At 42.4% G+C, this 16619-nt stretch overlaps 1 long non-coding RNA gene across 1 annotated transcript; it reads right to left on the bottom strand.

Annotated features, from left to right (window-relative positions):
- Positions 1-633: 633 nt before the first annotated feature.
- Positions 634-14909, bottom strand: LOC141156990 (uncharacterized). The gene is made up of 3 exons (XR_012247730.1): positions 14619-14909; positions 5005-5281; positions 634-2113 (listed from the first exon to the last, which is right to left on the bottom strand). It is a non-coding gene; the product is annotated as an uncharacterized lncRNA (long non-coding RNA).
- Positions 14910-16619: the final 1710 nt, after the last annotated feature.

Raw genomic sequence — 16619 nt, 5'->3', positions numbered from 1 at the left:
AGATGCATATATTTCCCCAGTGGCTCCCTTTTAATAAAATAATTAAATTGGGAATAGAAGAGCAAGGTCATGTTATAAAAAAAAAAAAGTTACAATAAAAAATATCAAATATAAAATCATCATAAAACTAGCGGGATTATGAGTGTGCTAGAATAATCAAATTTATGTAGCAGTGTAACTATATTTAAACATGTTTCATTATCTGTCTGATCAGACTCAACTGCATACGCTACAATGTATCACACACAATGCAGACTGCTAGAGCAAGGCGCAGTTTTCAGTTGAATCACTTTCATGTAATAAAGTCCAGATTGCTTTATAAATAAGGAAAATTGTGGCAAAGCGATAAATTAGTGCAGCAGTTTATTGGTATAACACAAGCCTTACTAAATTGGGTCAGATTCAGCATTTTTTTTTTTATTATTTCTTTAAAAGCCTCAGATGTTCATGAAAATAGAATCCTGAGAATCAAGGGGGTGACACCAGACCAAGGCTTCTTAAAATAAAAAAGAAGTCCCCACACACAACCAAAGACAGTTGAGATTCCAAGGAGGCAGCTTAAAAAAAAAATAATAATAGTACCACATTAAAAGACATTTTCTGATACAAAATGACAATGAATATTTCAACCTTTTTATTAAAATAGTTTTAATGTGCAAATACAAAGAACAGTACAGAAGAGTTTCAAGTGCATATCCTGTGCTCTGGTCACATCCAGAGCTGCATTCAGAGTTGCACTAGTTTCCCCAAGTTCAGATATCACATCCCTCACCGTCCCCCTGTTGGTTCAGTATCTGGACACCGGATGCTCTACTGTACAGTCATGTGCTAAATAAGAAATCTTTACAGCTTGTAAAGTATAACACGTTCCACACGGCGTTCCATGATAGCTGAGCTTTTAAAGAACCTGAGATCTGTCAGCAGGATTTAGCAATGTAAAGTAAATGCATGGCCATAATGGCGCTGTGGTCGGATTACATTGATACCTTTGGTGAATCAATCCGATCTGTGGTTCTTGTTTAATCAGGATTTGACGTTTTTGGCTAACGATATTACAGTGCATAGGGGCTGGACTGGAGGTAGGGTCTTCTGTGCCTGCCTCCTGTGTGTTTCTTCAGTGGTCTGCTTTCCCCCCCCCTTTTTTTAAAGTTCCACAATTGGCATTGGAAGCATGTGTACCGTTTCATTACACGATTGGTCTTCAATAAAATGGCACTAGAGTCGGAGCAGATCTCGGCTCAATTATCATTAAGCCAAGATCTTGATTTGCACGTGCGCAATCTCCGGTGCCATTTTATTGAAGACCGGCCACGGAATCAAGCTGCACACATCAGCGACTGCAGCATGAAATTTAAAGAAGGAGGCAGGTCACTTAAAAAATAAAAAAATCTGTGACCTGTCATAGAAATACAGGAGGAGAGGCCAGAGAAGAAGACCCAGTGCACCAAAATATCATTAGCTGAAAACGTCAAATTGCGATTAATAGTGATGAGCGAGCGTGCTCGTTTAACCCTTTAAACGAGCACGCTCAGGTACTCGCTGAGCATTTGCGGCATGCTCGGCCCCGATGAAAGTGCTGCCGCTGCTGCATGTGTCACACCTGTTATCCCTGCATGTGTCACAGGTGTATTGCCTGTCAAACCCTTTAAACGAGCCTTTAAGTGCTGTTCACTCACCACCTTTAGAGGGGCAAGTTTTGTTTGTTCCCCTTCTTCCTCATTAGTAATAATTTGTTACAAGACAATATATTTAAATTTGATGATTGTTCATTTTATTGAATCCTTCCAAAACTGGCAGCCATGTGTGTCCTGTCATTACATCAGATCACAATAGATGTAAACATTGAGCATTTCTATTCAGTGACAGCAAGCATTGATCTTTGCAATTACAGATGAGACTTCCTGACCTTTTCCTGCCCACAAAGTTGCAGTATTCGCCATAATTGTATCCAATCCGGAGTAAGGCTATGTGTACACAGCGTCTTTATCAACCAGCATTGTTTTTGAAGCCGAAGACCGTTTTCCGGTAGTTTTTGGTAGCAGCTCAGCGGGGGTTTTTTAATAGATTATACACAACCTTGTTGTTTTCCAAGCAGAAGAAGAAGAAGAAGTCGCTAGAAGAAAAGGACAATTTATGACTTTTGAAGCCTTAAGCGGTTAAGAGAAGTTACAAAATGAGGAATATATGCACAGCAATGTCAAAAGGACTTGCTGTGCACATTAGTTTTTCTTTTTATAAAGCACTTTAAAAAAGCTGGTATTTGCCTGAAAAAAAAAAAACCACAAGTGCACACACAACCTAAGGGGAGGGAAAAAAAAAATAATAAGTTTGGACTCTAAATCACTACAGGTAAAACATCACAGGAGACATTAGTGCTGCTGACGCGTTTCGCTCACACAGGAGTCAATACTTACTTGATACATTACTAACATTATATAGAGTTGATGGTCCTCTTGCCGATTGCTCCGCAGCCCCAGCGAGGTGGAACTTAGCCACTGTGAACATAAACCCAACAGACCTGTTCACAGAGCCAGCTAAGTCCTGCCCCTCTGGACCTCGCACCGCCGTACAGTCTTCACCGCTCGGGCCCCAGCTGTCTGGAGAGACTTCACATACAGACACATGGACGACAGATCTGTGACTGATTGGAAATCCCTGGCAATGTGATTTTATAGATACATTTCCAAATCACTCTGCCAGGAATCCCGTAAGCCACAGCAAAATGCGGAGTGTCAACGTCAGCAGCAGAGGACGGTGGGGGTGATCGCAGTCCAAGTCTCTGCGGATTCCTACAGTATGGAGAGCGTGTTAGTAATCAGAAGACGCTACATACTCCGACTTGTGCACTTGCGAGCTCGTTGTCTAAAAGAACAGTTATCTGAAATATGCAACGCTCAGCCAGAGCTTCCTGGTTCATGAATACAATGCTAGAGAGAAGAGATTGACTATTACACAGGCAGGGCCACCTGGTTCAGGAATATGATGGTGGGTAAAGATTGTTTGGACAGGCCTGACAAACTTATGTACCAAATTAAATACCAATATTTAATGTCTACAGGACATCGTGACGACTCGGGTGTCCTGTTGGCTCTCAGTTCATTGTACTGTATGGTGGGTGTAGTGCACTACAACTCCCAGAATGCATTGTCAGCATGCATCGGATATCCAGAAGTAGCTCAGTGCCGCTATGATGGAATCAATGGTGCTCAAAAATAATGCAGTTCTGCTACTTCCCCACAATGCACAACCTTCTGCCATCTCCTTTACCATTTGTACTCCGTGGCACTATATGGCAGTATTACTCAGCACTATATGGCCCTTTCATATGCTCACTATATAGCTCAGTTATAGTGGTAGTATCTGAACATCTAGCTCAATTCTTAATTCACTTTATGGCAGTATATGAGCACTATAGAGCGGTAGTATTTAGTCACTGTATGGCTCCATTTCTGAACTTTTTTTTTAGTGCCGCTTTCTTTTTTTTCCCACTGACGTTAAGTGATCGCAGCGCTGTACCTTTTACTGACATTAGTATATTTAGATTGAATGACGTTTACGTGCAGAAATTGCAATAAACCTTTAAAATTCTGAAAGGTTCCATTCAATACAATGAAGAGCTGGGACTGTTGCCTTATAGCCACTACATAGCTACAGCGCGTCACTATATTTTCAGTTTCAGCAAGTAAAATTTATCCAATCTATAAATAAGAAGCAAAACAAAAAGAAATGAGTCGGAACATAAAGGTGGAATATGTGCAACGTATAGGAGCATGTTCACACTGTGGCCATTTAAAAAGACAAAACCTAAGATAGAAATAAAATGAGCATGTTTCCTGTAGTAAGTAAATAGTATATATAAATAACATAGGGTACATATTAAAAAAAAAAAAAAAAAAACGTAAGCGCCATCCCACCACGACAAGGTGTACCCCAATCAGGTTAGTCCTATACTTAGTATTAAAACCTCACCTTGTGGCAGAACAGGACTGGGGCCTGACCCCTGCTCATGGGAAGCTATACAAGTGAAAGGTCTACCTCAAGAAAAGAACAAAAAACTACAGAAAAACAAAGGAGCTGGAGCATACGTAGATCCTGCTCTGCCCCCATAAACATTGACAAGGTGAAGTTTTAATACTAGAGGACTCAATGGTCTATAAATAAAATACCAGTCTCCAAAATATTTACTACCAGTTCCTTGCGGTATCCAAGATCTCTGCTTGCTGGCATTCATTAGGAATCTATTGCTATGAATAAAAGTCTAACAACCTTATTGAGGCATGTTAAATGAAAGTAGGCTGAGCCTGCTCATGTGTATGGGGGGAGGGGGCCTCCCAAAAAATTGAGAGCAGGATCTAGTAGTTCTAATGTCAACTCTTCCCCACCAAAGAAGATCGGCCGGTGCCATATGGGTCTTTCCAGTATCAGACTGGGATGGCAAGGGCCCACCAGTAATCTTGACTCTGGGGGCCCACTTCTCAGCTACATGCAAATATATTATCCAAATTTTCTTCCGCTTCTATATATATTAATAAACTGGATAGTTTGTTGGATGAATGAGGAGATGAGGTTGTCTGTACATACAAAATCAATTGTATTGGGCTAACTAATGCCAATATTATGGGGTAAGGGGGAAGTGGCTTAGTTCTGCACTGGGGCCCACCAGGGGATTCACCTGCTCACCTGTGGGCCAGTCCAAGCCATGGTCTTTCCCTATTAAAAAGCATGAGCACTTGGCCGATAGCCACGTCATGTGTATGGCCGGATAAGTTGCACGGTTCAATACAAGACTCCACTCAGATACTGAAACGAGACAGGAACCTACTGTACGTGAGCTTCACAAGACCAGGACACATTCCTACTGAGCAGGAAGCAGAGAGCTTAAAAACTAAAAATTTATTAAGGAAAGAATTACTTTTCATATCAATTCAATAGGATTTCCCCCAAACTGGAATAAAACTGCCAAAAAGTTGGCATGTTTTTAGATGATATTTTTGGGTCACTTACCCTGTATTGTACAGAGACCAGTATTAGGGAGAATGTGAACACTTCTCTTGAGTTAAACTGGGTGTTAATGGCCATATGGTCAGACCACGGCCAAATGTCTTGGAGATTGGGGTTTTGAGTAGGTGGCCCCCACCGCACATTCTAGGCTGGACCTCAGTGGTCTATATTTCCACTAGTGTCATTGTATGGCCGTGTATTAGGCGGAGGTGGCCTCAGTCTTGTAGGATTTGTAGACGTCGCTCATCCTCCAGTGAGACGCATCCTCCTCCTCCTCCTCCTGCAACAAATGGAAATAATCTGTGATTAGATACATAGAAACAGGGTTTCAGCCAACGCCTGACAACACCACAACCGAGATGAGTCACCGAGAGAACCACTTGGAAAACATCCTCACCCGAATCCACATGCCAATGGCAGCCATCAGCCCAACCTACCACCAGCACCCGTCATCTTCTGGGCGCTCAGCCTCCCTTCTAGATTATGGAATCTCCCTGTGTACGAGACCAGGAGGAGGAAACAAGAACAGAATCTTCAGAGGCAATGAATGAAGGGATTGATACATTGTCAAGCGGGATTAGAGGAGTGCCAAGAGGCAAATACATCATGGCCACCACCAAAAAGGGGACTTGAGAGTTTGGCTCCGTTCTGGGGTAGTTTTATTTGGACACTTGTGCAACCAAAGTCCTATAAAGTGGATTAATTTACGGTTTTGATGGTGCACAACAAAAGACCAAATAGAACCCATTGAGTGCCCCAAAAAAGTTGTGCGTGACAAAAAAAAAAAAAAAAGTTTTAAAAGTGCTTAGCTCATTTTCATTTCATATTAAATTTAAAACTTCCAAGAAATCTTGTGTGTTCCTCAGCAGATCAGCTGTGCCTCACCTAATCCAATCCTCCCTTTCCGATGTCTGGCTGTATAATAACTGGCTGCAGCAGAAGCCTCCCCCCTCTGTGCTGTGTTTACAAGGTCCTCCCCTTTGGAGAATGGGGCAGGGCTTCAGCAGGCCGCCACAAGGTGGAACTGATCAGATTAACTCCTTCGTTCTGTGCAGAGTTCTGATTGACCAGGGACAGACATTTTGTGGGCCCTGCCCCAATGTTATAGGGGGGCCCGCTTCCACCTCTAAAGCAGTTTCTATCACCAATGGCTGCACAGTTCTTGCACAGGGCCCTCATGTCTCTGCCCTCATGACGGCAGCATTTTCTGTATGATCCGGAAACGACAATGGTGAGGACGGCGAGATTTCTTGCTCAGTTCAAACACTTCTGTTTTGTTCCTTTAAACCTCTATTGAAAGCTCCTACACAGAGGCATAATTAGGCACCATTTATATATAAAAATTAAAATTTTATAATGCTGGCTCATATTTTGCTTTATTTACGTGCTTCTATAGCGCCATTAATTCCACCGCACTTTACCGACATTGAGTTTGGAGCCCATAGTGTCTAAATCACATTTTCTTGCTTTGTTTTTTTATGGGGCATTTTTCACCTGTTAATCATTCGCGCCTTTTTCCTTTAGAGTCTATTTTAGGTGATGGGTTTGCCGGTTTTTTTTGTTTGTTTGTTTAAGTTCATTGTGGATAAAGTTCCAAATTTATGACCGATTCATCAATTGCAACTTTTTAATAACTTGAAATTTGTGCGCAAATGTATTCTACTCTTCCCCATGGAGTAATTTTATCTACATGTAGAAATTGTGGAGATTTTGCAAAAAAACTTTAGTAGAAAGTTACAAGCAAAAAAAAAAAAAACACATTTGCACAAAATATTTTAACCATTTCGAGTAGCAAACATCACAATAATAACGGATCCCAACATGTTGTTTTCTTTGATTGTGATGTTTATTGCATTGTGCAGTGGAATTAGGGTGTTTACTGAACAGACTACATGGATTTATCTTATACCATTGTCCCATTTCGTTTCTGTAGAGGAGATATATGGAGGCATTTTAGGTGCCTGGTAACAGATTGGGGAAACTTTGGTATTTTACTTGTTGCAAAAATTGTCCTATGGAACTTTTCCTTTAAAATGAAATCCCTTAGGTTTGGATAAGATTTACCCTCAGGAAGGTGGACTTCATTCATAGGCATCCTCATGTCTCCTCCAGATGTAGATGAGCCATGTTTGTCATGGTGGGGATGGGGAGACATGTCCATTACCTGGTGCAGGTAAAGCATCGGTGTTCTGAGCTGATCGTTATCATGATGTACAAGAGAAACTTCAATGACCTCAGTAAATCAATATCTGCAATACGATGTTCTCTACATGTAACTTTTTACTATATTCTGTAACTTTTCAAAAAACTACATTACTTTATGAACTCTCCACCGCCATGAATAATGCATTGCAGCCTGAGAAACGCGTCTGCTCCGGCGTGACCGCGCCCTGAGGTCTTCTGAAGCTTCATTAAGGCGCATTCTAATAAGCCACAAGGAAGCAGAAACGTGACTGCAGCTATTATGTGCAAATTGGCGCTATGAGAAAAAAAAAAAGAAAATTATATAAGATGGCGCGTTCCTTTGATGTTGAGCGAGGCTGGTAGTAGACCCTAAACAAACATAAGAAGATCAAAGACGACTGCAGACAACTCCCAGAGAAAAGCCAAGGACATCACCTCTCACTGTCCGGGAGGGTTAGATGTCATTACACGGCTAATGACCTTGTTCAATCATGGGACCCCCATAGCAGGGGACAACGAGGCCCCATGGTGCTGGATCATACCAAGGACTGGGTGAGCGAGAACTTGAGCCCCCCCACTTGTTGTATTACCACTTGATGGAGAAGGTAAACTCTTAGCTATTGCAGCCCTAGTGAGGTTCAACCCCCCCCAAAAGAAGTGTCACTATTCGCATCAATGTGCAATAAGGGGGAAGTGCATCTGGAAGCACTTCCTAAAACGGTTGTCCTCAGCTCTACCCAATGCCGAACGCCACCTTCCGCTCATTGACACCTTCTTTGATACCAGTCAAGCAGCAGAAGATAAGCTCTGGGCATAAGTGAGCAGAGGTTTGGGAAGTGCTTCCACATGCTGAAAGCACTTCAGCCTCATTTGCATATTAATTCAAACAACAATTTCTCAGTAACTGACCGGCTAAAGTTATGGATGGACTTGTCTTTGCAAGAGATACATGTGCAAGTAAATAGCAGGATTTCACCACCACCTTCCCCAAAAACTGACAGATCCCTTTAAAAGTGACCCACCGATCCTTTAGGTCACATGGATATAACAATGGCAGTTAATGCACGGGATAAAAAAAAAAGTATCTACACAAAGTGGCACTGCATTTGGGGACAATTTCAAGCAACAATCAAATATTCAAAGCAGACTATTCCATATCATGGGGTAAGATGGTAGATGTAATGACAGACCTGATCTTATTTGCGTGTAATTTACATCTCGTGATCCAGTCTACGGATCTAGAAGGCAAATCCAACCTGCATTGTAAACAGAGTAATGCAGGCGACATCCCCAGGGATTATGGGATGGGATCGTAAAGTCGTCTTCAGAGCCACGACTGACAGTGTCTATAATAGAAATGCCATGCTCCTCTATAGGAAGGAGGCTGAATGTCATCCATAGTTACTAGCAAATATCATCAGTATCCAGATTACGTTATACAATGGTGATGGCTGCCACCTCATTAATGGCGGCCTTACCCCTCTGCCACTGATAGAGGGTCATTAGGCAGCATTTAATTGTAAATATACATATAACTGGATAAGTTGTAATTAATACATGAACCTATAAACTGCCAAAGAGCAGATTTAACCCTTCCTACAGTGAATGGGATCAGACTCGCCCTATATACAGCCGACACTGCTGTGTCTTAGTTAAGGCTAAAAATACACCCTAATTTGGAACAAAACTTCCAATTAAAAGGGATATTCCCATCTCCAAAATCCTGTCCCAATATGTAGTAGGTGTAATATTAGCAAATACCTCCAATTAGAGATGTAGTATAGTTTTTCTGATTTGCAATGTCTTTCCTCATGTGCAGGCATTGCAGGACCTTAGGTATCCATGGTTATGAGCACTACCAACTAGCCGTCACTAGATCAGTAGTCGTAACCATGGATACCTAAGGTCCTGCAATGCCTGCACATGAGGAAAGACATTGCAAATCAGAAAAACTATACTACATCTCTAATTGGAGGTATTTGCTAATATTATTACTACATATTGGGACAGGATTTTGGAGACGGGAATAATCTGCTATATAAGATAAGAGTTTTTATTGACATTAAATACCATACTATAAATGAGATATAGTCTTCATTTATAGTATATTCATTCTGGAGTAGTAGCATTTTTTTTGTGCCAATAAAACAAACTGCTGAGAGAATGGTGCTCTGAGCGCAGTAAATCTGTCACCCCCCATGTTTGCAGATACTAGAGGGACAGGACAGTGACCAACTGTCTGGGAAATCCCCCGTCAGCATTGCACAATGACCTTTGGGTACAGGACAGTGATCTTTACAGCTTGTAACAATGGGGACCGGACAAGGACTTCGATACTTGGGGTGGAGAATAGTGACTTGTGCTGCACCCGCTGGTAATACCATCACCAGGCTGCAGCCTTGCACCTGTCTTACTGACCTCAATGGTAGGAAATGCCTGCAGCGCCATATTCCTGTCCCTCCCTCCTCTCTTCACAGGGCGCCAGCACACACCCCCACATGGACTTTTACAGTAATTGGTGCCATTTGGATGGGGTCCACTCTTCATAGATTTCTGCAGTGGCCTTTATTATATCGGAGGTCAGGACACCGGGGCGTACAATGCCCTCCTCCCCCCACGTGCCCAGACTGATGGGCCGGGGACTTGGCAGCTCTCGTGCCGGATGGAAATGTTTAGGTGGTTTGTAGAAAACAGAATTACAGAAGGATTTTATGGCTCTAGATATTTTTTTTGCTCCTCAGGGAAGAGGAGAAAAAGAGAAGAGAGAAAGGGTCGCCATCTTATCCCCAGGCAGACATGGAGTCACTACCACATCAAAAGCAAATCACAACCACCATGGCGGCAGAGTATCCGGGTCCTGCCTCTGCTCTACAGAGATCCTATTCTTCACATTAAACGTCGGCAACTGATTAGATCTCATTTATATGGGATGATTAAGTTTCATGTAAATTACAGATAAGGAGACTAAACTTTTGTTTCAATCTCTCAACATTTTCAAGATCTTTGTGCTAAATTTTAATTGACTAAACAATGACTAGAAGTGAATTCTTCTTACAGCGGAGGGTGTGGAGTGGTATAAAAAAGCCTAAATAGACAGAATGTGGGGACAGGGGGACCCCGCTACCATCTACGCCATGAATCACTGGTGCCACCCAGTTGACTAAAATGATACCCTGGCAAAGCCCCTAAACTGCAGTTTGGTGGGGTTATGGTAGGACAAAGTGTCACTAAGAGCGTGTTCACATGGCGTCTCTTTCTCCACCGAGTGGTAAACAAACAAAAATCCCCAGCAGATGTGTTCATGCTCTGCATCATCATTCTTTGAACCCTTTTCAACCTCATTCCCAAAGGACAAGAAGAACATGGTGCAAGGAATAAGGGCACTATCTAGTGGTGCAACTTGTAGCTTATGGGCCCCCAATGCAAAAGTTTCAACGGACCCCCCCCCCCCCCCCAATTATTGCAGGTTTTTAATAGCATTGGTCTTTTTTATATAGGCCAAAGAGACTTTTTGGGCCCCCTAGGCTCTGGGTGTGATCGCAGTCCCTGCACCCATTGTAGTTACGCCCCTGGCACTACCAAGACTCATTGCCATCTGGGAGGAAAGACAAAATCTGTCACTATAAGGAGCAACATTATGGCCTGAGCCAATAGAGAGGACGCTGCTAGATTTGGCACTTCCATAGTACGTGCACAGGTAAAAAAAAAAAAACACACAGTACAAAGCCAAAACAGATTCATTTTAAAGTCTTTACATAACAGTCAGGGCAGAGTATCTGATTCAGAGCACCAAATCCCCTGCAGCCTCTTCTAGGGGGATCTCACAGCATACAGTTCAATGTATAAGATGGTTAGCGCCATCTAGAGACAGCTGCAGGTAGCAGATTTTTTTTTTTTTGTAAAGTTACTGTCTATGGAGGCGATATTTGACTTTGGATCAGACAACTGGCACTACAGTTTGAACATTACCCTTCCCGACATCTGCGGTTTATGTCAGGTGCAGTGGCGTAACTTGTAGCTAATGGACCACAATGCAAAAGCTCACAACTATTGCAAGTCTCTAACAGCAATGGTCTTTTCATATGGGCCAAAGGGACCTTTTGGCCCCCCTAGATAAGGACCTGGGTGCGATTGCAACCCCTGCACCTATTATAGTATACTGGTCACCCCTGGTCAGGGCAGGAGTATGGAGCGCACCCATGAGTTTAGCACGCACTACAAGGTGGGTGCTGGTTGTATTACACAGCTGCCTCCAGCAGAAGTAGCTCAGATTGATGCACTTGCCATTGTCCATGGCGTTTAGGTGGTGAGAGAGCAAGTCCAGAATTTCAGTGTATGGTACAGCCATAAAAGGGGACAAACACCCCTAAAATCAAGAAGTTGTGCCCATAAAGATTACAGTGCACAGCAAAGTCAAGCCCTGAAAAGTTGAGTCCTAAAATATGGCGCCAATCCAAACGATAAATTTTGGAGTTTGCTTTATTTATGGTTTTAAAAGGCATAAAAAATAAAAATAATCCCTAGCAAGATCACATGCATTCCTCTTCTTCATTCTGCATTCTCACAAGGCTAGAAACCGAAGAGAGAACAAGATGATAGCAGATAATTGTAGAGGGCAAGCTCTGCGTCACAAGTCGACATGCTGCAAATTTACCAAAATTTCATTCAGACGCTACAGATCTCAAATCCACAAAGCTTTATTTAGGTTGCAGACTTTCCACAATCCGTAAGTGAAATTTTGGGAAATCTCCTTTACGTCACTACTAATGCAAGTTGAAAATCCACCCCGGATAAGCAAGTCATAAATATTCATGCAGCCGTCTGCTCAAGAGTGGAGGGGAGGACGCAATACCATATAGTTGTAGATTGTATTCCTTCAGCTCACTTTAGTGTTCTGCACAAAAACAACCAAAAAGTCACCAAAACACGTTACAGACCAATGCAAATTTACCATTCTGGACACAAGGAAAGCTGAGTGCAATGTGCAGAGAAAAACAGTGACATCAATCCTAGCATCCCACACTCCAGACTTTGCCATTCAGGACCCTAAGACAGTTGGGTGAGCGCCGTGTGCCGCATGTAGGAAAGTTGGGTGAGCGCCGTGTGCCGCACGTAGGAAAGTTGGGTGAGCGCCGTCGCATGTTCCAGCCAACAACTTGCAGTCTCTGAATCTGATGACACAGGGGGCATCTGAGGAAATCGCCTCTGGAGCAGGAAATGGCTCTGCCCTGTCTGCCCAGGATGTAATAAACTTCCCGGGGGTCCCTATATGGATAGATGATCATTCACAGATCTCAGACAAAAAAAAAAAATAACCAATAGATCACAGCAGAACATGCTGGGAGTTGTAGTCCCACAACAGCTAGAGAAACACATGGACACATTCTACTTGCTGCTTTTGTTTATTTGGCCGTTTCCTGCGCACAATGACTCATCCACACGAGTTACTGTGTCCTTACACCCAGACATGGGCGCCCGTCTAATTCTGAGAACACTTATTTCCTATGGATAAAGTCTAAGAACTCATTTAGATGAGCAGACTGCGACCAACCGACCAGAAAGCCATCGTTAGTATGATGTGCATAGATCATCATCGTCAGCCGCACATGTCCTGTTTACATGAAGCGATGTGCTGCCGAGAAAGATGGCTATAATGCTGGCATAAATACAATGATCCAAAGAATGAGCGGTTTGCTTGTTCTGGCCTCGACCCATTTACACAAGCCAATAATTGTGATCGAGCGTCCTAATGAAGGCTCCTTCCTAAAAAAAAAAAAAAAAGTCAACTTGTCTTAATGAGCCCAAGGCTGTGTTCACACACAGTGGTGACGCTGCAGATGAAACAGCCATTGATCCGGTGATTGTGCAGGGAAACAGTGGAAAGACCAGAGCAGCACCAGGCTTCTACGGTTTTCAGCTGCAGTGTGAATGCAACCTAAACAAAACTGACCTGACCAATTATAGGAAAACAATAATAAAATAGGCAAATAACAGAAATGGAGTCAAAACCGCATTGCCATTCAGACAAGGGGGTGAACTGAAAGGGTTAGGTATATGCATAAGTTCAGAAGAAGCCGCAGCAAACACTGATGCGCTGGCAGAGAAAATGCTGCATCAAACAGGCATATTTTTAAGTTGCATTAGAAGGGCTTAAAACTGCTGGAAAAAAAGCACTGAAAGAATTGACATGCTGCTAATCTAAAACTGCAAGGAAAAAAAAATAAGCAATGTGTGCATGATTTCAGCAGTTTAATGCACTTTCCGGATTCTGTAAAATGTTGCGTTTAACAATAAAACCGCATGTAAAAAGAAAAAAAAATTATATATATTACACACATATATACACAATTGTGTGTGCACATTACGTCAGTACAGGCTTACAATAGATACAAACAAGTTACAAAAACATGCACAATCATATTGATACAAACTCACAAAACACAAACAAGAGATGCAAACTAAGACGCATGTGCACACATCCTCCGAGACATCTAAATGCACACACATGAATACAAGAGTGAAGAAAAAAAGTGCACACCATCACACAGATATGCACAAAAACTAAACACACACATTCATATCTTTATGCACAAAGACACTTATGACATTACACTACACAAACTAAGGACCTGATTGGATAAGTTTTTGCAGCCTAGTCTCCCTGTTCATTAGTCTATGCAGGTCTGTTCTTCAGCTCCTCGCTCCCTTCTCGTTCTATACTACACCCCTCAAAAAGTGTGCGTCCTTCGTTCAATGAAAGCCAATTATTCAACGAGCCGCACCTAGGCCAGCGCCATCTTGAGGTTTGGTCCTGTAGACCTGGTGTATTATGAAATCCCTGCATTTGGAGACGTGTTATGTAACGACATCAAGGCTACAAGGGGGCATCAGATCCTGACCCACAAAGCAGTGCCAGCACCTGGTACCCCACGCTAGTGGTCCGCTCTGCACGACCATCACTAGGAGATTACGGAGGTCAGAATTGTGTAAACGTAAAACAATCGAATGAATAAACTGCAGCACAAACAAAAAAAGTTGTAACGGAGAATTATGAGTAATTGGTGCACAACTGCAGTGTAGGAAAAAAAACCTTAACAAAAGTCAATTTAATTATACTACAATCAGTTTGGTTAGGAAAATTTGCTACAAAAAAAAAGGAAAAAAAATTAGTCACTGACAAGATAACGCAGGTGTAAACTGAGCCAACGTTAGATAATGGGATTCCGCTTATGCCCCATCAAGTTCTGTCCAGACTTGTGCTAGAGTCGTGAGCGCCGATTTGCTGCAGCGACATTGGCCATTTAGTGCGTCGTAGGATGCAAAAGTGCGAGCTGTGCCATTAAAAAAATAAAATAAGTTTTGCCATTTTGTCCCCAAATTTTGCAATTTTACCATGAACTGCGCAGGCGTTGCAGAATAAACCGTGTACTTACACAGTGCGGAGGCGGTCGGACTGTAATGTATCCGTAAAGGAATCAGTAAACTCCAAGCCACTTATGTAAAAAAAGTTAGGAATATTAAAAGGAGGTGCGGGGAACCTCATGCCTCTTGTAGGAGAAGGTTAGAGCAGAGTTAGTTGGAGCCACTTAGATGAGGATTGAGTTAGTGACCTGGATGAGGGGAGACAAAGAGCCAGTGAGAGAAGTGGAGAGGAAAGCGGAAACAACTTTGTGTCGTGCATTGGTTTAGTTTATGAAGAAGTGAATGAGAAGGACCAGCCCCGGCTCCAGCATCATCCAACCAGCAGCCGCCCACAGGCTGTCGCTCGCTGACAGGCAGCAAACACTTTACTCTTTATAGTTTTAGAATGAGGGACACACCCAGAACACAGGGAGGAAGGGGGCACGGAGCGAGGGGGGCAGCCATCTGCAAGGTCCAGCCTTGTAATTGTTACCTCATGTCTCTTTGTCCGTGTACAGGTGAGACACCACGTGGAGATGGACAAGTCCATGGACCAGTTATCAGAAAATACCTGGTCCAAAGCGAGCAAAGAGAAGGACAAATAATTTTGGAAAAGCTGCAGAGGCGGCCATAACAGTGGTGCGATCACACAGGGGTCCAAGAGGTAAAGCAGGTGGGATTGTGCATTATGATGAGCTATTGGACTGCAAAGGGCCCAGATACTGTTCTTGCACAGGAGTCACTTCTGTCAGCATCCGCTGCTGGTGAAACCTGAAGGAAGAGTCTGCCGACCAATAAAGGAAATAATACAAGCGGTAGAATTGAGAATCACCAGTTATTTACCATTTTCAACATTTCTGCTTGTTGTCAGCGACTAAAGAGAAGGTGAAGAATGGATAGAAAGTACAGCAGCACTACAGAGTACACAGAAAACTAAATAGTGATACTATATGAACTTACATCTTGGTCTGGGAAACTTTTCATTTTGAAGTAGATCTTTTTCTACCACCTGAATATTTGGAGGGTTCAGGATGAAACACTGGAGCGAGAAGAAAAAAAACAAAACCAAAAAACACACACACACACACACACACACACACACACACACACACACACACACAGTGAAAGTTAGCAAGAATCAAACTCTGTGAAACCAAATAAGGCTATGTTCACACGAGGCTTTTTTTTTGCTGCAGCAAAAAAAAAAAAAAAAAGGCACATGTTTATTAAAGTTAGTTTCATTCACCAACACACACACACACACACACACACACCTTTCTATGGTGAAAATGAAAAAAAAGTGCACGAGATTTCTGAAGTCTGTTTTTTGCTAGTACTGTAAAAAGCTGTTTAGTGTACATTAAAAATAGTCTACAAAAACGCAACTTGTGAACAGAGACTTACACATCCAAAAAAAAAAAAGCAAAGTTGTCAACAAGGAAATAAGGGTAACAGAAAAGCCCTCAAAAACTTAGACTATTGCTCAAATATTAAAGCCACAAAAAAGGAGGAAATTACATACAAAAACTGGAGAAACAACAATAGTAAAAATCAGGGTGAAGGTGCAGCAGAAATATACTCTGATGCGGAGACATTACCGCCATTTGGAATATACTTGTACTATTGAACACTGATGGTTTTAATAATAATTAAGATCGTTTCTGATTTCTCCCCACCCGATAAAAACAAAAACATTTCAGAGTTTGGAGTTTAGGCCACAGCCCCACTATCAGTATTTGGTCAGTATTCGGTCAGTATTTTTTCTCAGGAGTGGGAGCCAAAACCAGGAGTGGGTGATAAATGCAGAATTGGTGACTTGTTTCTATTATACCTTTTCTCTGATTGTTCCTCACCTGGTTTTGGCTCCCACTCCTGAGAAAAAATACTGACCGAATACTGATAATGGGGCTGTGGCCTAAGTCTGCTCCTCACTATGTGACATCAGACTCCATGTTCTACATTATGTTGGTCCGATATAAATTACCATATCTCAATGACAAGCTCTCAGTTTCCTCCAGCCAGATCTGCTCACA

Source organism: Phyllobates terribilis, unplaced genomic scaffold (assembly GCF_046119375.1).
Source record: "Phyllobates terribilis strain yellow unplaced genomic scaffold, ASM4611937v1 Scaffold_8__6_contigs__length_399053987, whole genome shotgun sequence".
Classification (NCBI taxonomy): Eukaryota; Metazoa; Chordata; class Amphibia; order Anura; family Dendrobatidae; genus Phyllobates; species Phyllobates terribilis.
This window is presented reverse-complemented; position numbering and strand designations above follow the sequence as displayed.